This window comes from Triticum aestivum, chromosome 3A (assembly GCF_018294505.1).
Source record: "Triticum aestivum cultivar Chinese Spring chromosome 3A, IWGSC CS RefSeq v2.1, whole genome shotgun sequence".
Taxonomy (NCBI): domain Eukaryota; kingdom Viridiplantae; phylum Streptophyta; class Magnoliopsida; order Poales; family Poaceae; genus Triticum; species Triticum aestivum.
Window position 1 is genome coordinate 209919367 of NC_057800.1, and position 5793 is coordinate 209925159.

Here is a 5793-nt window from a genome sequence, read left to right on the forward strand (position 1 = left end):
GGTCCGGAGATTGATTGGAAGAGGACTAGGGTGGGTACAATATGTTTGTTTCGCTTATGAATGTACAATATACTCCCTATGATCCCCACAGACCCCCCCCCCCGCGGGTCATTTCTATCATAGAAACAGACCAAACCTTTATCTACTTGCATGACACGCAATTGATCTCTGAACATCAACCGATCTCGTCAACATGTGTCGGGGCATGAACCGAATGGGATGTCAAAACTAAGACGCGAAGCGACACGTAGTGGAGGCAAAGTGAAACTTCAAACGAACCATTTTTTTGTATGCATGTCGGACAAGTTACAAATAAACATTGGAAATACAAGCATGGTCTAGGCCCACATGTGAATGATACTCGGCGGAATGTTCAAATGAGGCATGCGGGAGGATGGACTCGACCGGAGGGCAACACGATCGATGGGGAAGAGGGTTGGAGAGGAATGAGAAATAAGCAAACACCACATGATTATACTTGAACGACTCAAATAAACAATAAGTTGTCTCGCTTGGCCTACATAGTGAAAGGCCTAATGCGCAACGCGGAGCACTAACGCTCAAATATGGCCGGGAAAACAGGGAAACCGATATGTGGGGCACACCTGTCGGGATGACGTAGCGCAAACTAGTCCAATGGAGGAGCTGGCCCACGACCTCCTCGCCACTGGCAACCGTTCATGTGGGTCGTGGGGGCCAACAATGTGGCGCAGCTCCAGCACCGCCTCTAGACACGACGACCATGGTGAGCGACACGCTCATCGTCGCTAGACACGGTCGTCTTGCTTTTTCAATGACATGCATCGATCGCATGTGAGCAAAGGGCATCTCCAACGTTTCCACAACCGCAGCTGACTACCCTGGCACACCAAAAACCCTCGTCCCTCGGCCGTCGCGCGGTGCGTTCCCAGCCGGCGCCAGCTGCCCTCATTCATGTCGTCCGTCCGTATGCCGTCGTTAAGAGGCTCGGTGCCCAAGGAACCAACTCCGGCGACTAAATGATGCACCAAGACGCTTGGCCTCACCAGAATGTGCTACTTAAAGCGGCAACGCCAGCTAACCTCCACAACATAGCGCATCGTCCTCCTACTTGGCACCACATCCGCCATGACCGCAAGCGCGAACGCTCTGCGGGAGAGCTTGTCTTCGGGGATGGAGCTCAAGGTCACCGCCCTCGCTCAAGTCGCTGCACAAGCGGTGCACGCTGGCGGCCTACGACGGGAGCACCATCAGCCACGCGTCCTACTTGCCGCCGTCCATCGTCCGGCACCGCCGAGGTCGGGGACTCCTCCAAGGATGAGTAGGGCATGGGAGGCGACAGGGCATGGTGTGCCAACTGGCCGGTCCGTCTCCCGTGTTCTACTTTTCCTCGCCGGAGACCGCACCTTCACTTCACGGGTCTTGAACCCCGCCCCCGTACATGGAGATTGCAGATGGAGGACGTCGGTCGCCGCCGTAGAATAGGTTTACGGTCGGGTTTCTTTTATTTTTCTGTCCTATAAAAGTTCGAAATGTAATGAAAATCTACTGTGTTTGCATTAATCTCGGCCGATGTATATGAACTTTCACAATAATATAGTATATTGTAGGAGTACTAGCAAGATGCCCGTGCGTTGCACGGAAGATCAAGATCTTGTGGGAGAAAAGGATGAACGAGGGAAGGCCTTATCTGCAAATGCACATTCACGCATTTCACATCTTTCTACATCTACCGGAACCTACAAAAGGGTTAACGTAAATTGTCTCTCTCTCCTCCCCTGATTTTCATGGTGGTGGGCCCCTCTCTCCCCCAATCTACAATCAACAGCTCACACATTTCACATTATGTTAATTACGTAACTGGGACTACGTAGGTGTAGCATTACTCGTCCTAAAAGACCCAACTAAGCCAACCTCCCAGTATATCGCGCGGGAAAAGACCCGGCCGCGCTGTTTTAGTCAGGATTACCGAATTACTAGTAGCAGTATCGATGGATCGCGTGAAGCAACAAGTTTTTTTGAGGGGGCGAAGCACCTAGTTTAAAAGGAAAAAAGGCGGTACACTCGCAACACCCCTGTCGCGGTCGCATTGCACCCCACACACGTTCGGTCCTGCATACGGCTCATGCAAACGGAACGCGCTTCGGCTTGCCTCTTCACTAACATGTGGGATTGCACTTGGAGAAACCGACCATGCGCCAAACTCCCCCCGCCCACCGCGTGAAAATACTCCCCCACCCAAAAATTCCCCCCAAATCCTAGATTCAACGCCCTTCAGTCAACGAGCCAATAATATTTCCCAAACCTCCCTCCCCCCGCCCCCCTCCACTCCATTCGCTCCGCCAAAGCCACCCTCCCTGCCACGTCGGTGCCGCGGTTCGTCGAGGGGACGCACGGAGATCCTCTCGCTCCCATAGTACACTCTTGTAGACTGCCCTCCTCTAGCCGCGCCACCACCGCTGGCGACGTTCTTGTGGAGGCGCACGGTTGTCAGCGCCACCACCGCTGGTGACGTTTGTATGGAGACGCACGGCAGTCAGCTTCTCCCACGGTACGCGCATTCTAGACTGAGGCCCCGTGCATGTTGGTGTAGCACTGAATGTTAGCTGATAGACGTTGTTAATCTCACTGTTCGCCGAAGTAGTTTACAGTCAATATGCTCTGCTTAAGAAGCTTCCTTGCCCTGTTCTGCAATCAATCTGCTTAGCTGAGATGGCATGCCAAGGCCGATTAGTTGCTAAAATATCCTGCCATATATTTATTGTGATGTAGATTGTCATGGTCTAGTAGCCAATCTGTTAGGTAAAATAGCTCTACACCATTTTATACTCGATCTTTGTTGCTGCGATGGCCTTCAATAGTTTGATGGCTGTGTGCTCGGCCTCATTGACTGCTGAAACAGCCTGCCATAATTTAGGACTAAAATATGTTTGCTAAATTAGCTTTACATATATTTCGTTACTTAGATCTGCTCATCCAAATATCTTGCCATAGCTTTAGACATCGACCTAGGTATTTTCTTCTGGACTTCCTAAAAAAGCATATATGTTTTTCCTATAATATCTAGTAGAAGAACTAATTTCTATGTATAACAGATGGACGGGACTTGGATAACTTCTGCTCGAAGATTCTCCGCTGCATATGTCGAGGGGGTTGAATACTTCATGAACTTTATCAGAGCTGAGTACGGTGGTCCGAAATCTGATGTGCTCTGCCCGTGTAGCAGTTGTATGAATTCAGTTACAAGACCCCAGTCAACTGTGCAAAATCATCTACACTTGTATGGGATGTCAGTCACATATACTAGCTGAGTTCATCTTGGTGAAGCTGTGAACGTCAATGTTATTAACTATGTGGAAGCAGAAGATCACCATCTTGATCTGCCTGATGCTCAGGTGGAAGAGGAGGAGGAGGTGGTGGTGGCGGAGCCAGTGAGTTTGACCAATATTGAAACAATGCTATGAAATGCTCGTGCATTCCGTGAACTTTCACCCGCAGGAGAAAAACGATGGGCCCGCATGTTGGAACAATGCAACGTTGCTGTCACCCCAGGAAATAAGCTATCAGTATTCTCAGCTATGGTCACCTTTCTTCGGGTGAAGACATCTAAGCGGATGACCAACAAATCATTCGATGCGATGTTGGCTGCTTTCCGCGAATCTTTCCTAGATGCGTTTGAGCTGCCACACACCTATAGTAAAATGAAGAATTTCCTTCGTGCAGTTGGAATTGGATATGATATGATCCATGTTTGTAAGAATAATTGTGTTCTATTCCGGAAGGATTATGCCAACTTAAGTGAATGTCCGAAATGCAAATATCAAGATGGAAAGATGGCGATGTTGTGAAGAGGATTCCTCATAATGTTCTGAGACATTTTCCAATTACACCAAGATTGCAGAGGTTGTTTCATGATGCTGAAACAAGAGAGGATGTACTGTGGCATTCTAGGAACCAGGAGTACAGAGATCAGAATGTAATGAGCCATCCATCACATGGTAGTTAGTGGAAAAGCTTCAATCAGAAGCACGAAAAGTTTGCTGCTGATCCGAGAAACATTAGACTTGTCTTAGCTTCAGATGGATTTAACCCATTTGGCCACAAGAGCGCCACATATAGCATGTGGCCAGTGCTTGTTATCCCTTACAACATGACTCCAAATGTCTGCACCAAAGAATCAAACTACATGATGGCCTTGCTCATCCAGGTCCAAAAAGTCCTAGAAAGGATTTTGATTTGTTAATGGAGCCTCTTGTGGAGGAACTTTAATAGCTATGGAGGGGTGTTCTCACTCGAGACCTATATAGCAGCCCACCAGCTGATTTGTTTCTGCGTGTTGTTATAATTTGGTGCATCCATGATTGTCCGGCTTTGGGCACTATGTCAGGGCGAACAACACATGGTTACAATGCATGTGTTCGCTGTGACAGGAATCCGCTGTCATACGCAATACTTAGCAAGATCTGTTACATTGGACACCGCTGTTTTCTTGCCAAGGACAAGCCGCATCCTAGAAAATACTGAAGACATGTGTTCAATGCAAAGCATGAAAACTGTGATGCACCAAAGAGGCTCACCGCTGATGAGTTGCAAGTGGAATTAGAGAAGGTCAGACATATTACACCAGGAAACCATCCTAATAATGGTAGCGAGAAAAGGAAGTGTGGCAGGGCAGAAAAGAGATTACTGTTTACCCACAGGTCCACTTTGCGGGACTTGGAGTATTGGAAAGATTTGGATCTGCGGCATAATCTTGATGTGATGCACATCGAGAAAAATATATGTGACAACATTATCGGCACACTTATTAATATTGAAGGCAAGACAAAAGATACCTTAAAATCTAGGATTGATTTGACACACCTGGGTATCAGACAGGATTTGCAGGTGCAAGATGAAGGTAAACCACGGGATATGGCACTAGCTGTGTACGTCTTGGACAAGGTAAAAAGAAAAGAATTCTGTGAGCTCCTGTCACGTGTGAGATTCCCACATGGATTTGATTCCAACCCTGAAAGGAGAGTTAGTGCAGATGGAAACAAGGTAACAAGGGTTGAAAACTCATGAACGACACGTCCTACTTCAAAGGGTTTTACCTATTATCCTTAGAGGATTGGGCCGCCCTGACTTATACAGAGTAGTTGCAGAGTTGGGACAATTCTTCAGGGAACTCGGTAGTAGAAATATCAGGATAGATGCTTTGGAGCGTCTTAGAGACAAGATACCAACTATCCTATGCGACCTTGAGAAGATATATCCTCCAGCCTTCTTTGATGTGATGGTGCATCACTACAAAAAAAGACACATCCGTGACATTTTGGCCGAACGAAATTTTTTCTGTCATACATATGGCACTTCTATGATGATAATTGTGACAAAACCCGGTATCATCATAGATGTGGTGGGCTCCTACTTCTATGACAAAAAATGATGACAGAAAATGGGTTTTTTGTCCTGGGCGGGCCGGAGGCGCAGCTGCATGACATTCTTTGGGCCGTCCATGACGGAAAAAACCGTGGTAGAAGCGAGGGCGAGGAAAATTTCAGGGAGTTCCTGGTTACGGTGGGAGGTCGGGGGCCGAGCGATGCGCGCTTCTCTCGTACACGTATGCGCGTGTGTGCGAGGCATTGGCTCTAACTGATCCTGAGCGAGGCATTGGGCTCTAACTGAACCCGAGCGATTGCACTGCAGGCTACGCGTTACTGAACCCGAGCGATCGATCGATGGCTGTTAACTGAACCCGATCGAGCGATTCCTTCGCTACAGCTGCTAACTGAAGCCGATCGATGTTGCCTCTGTATGAACAGTGAGTGT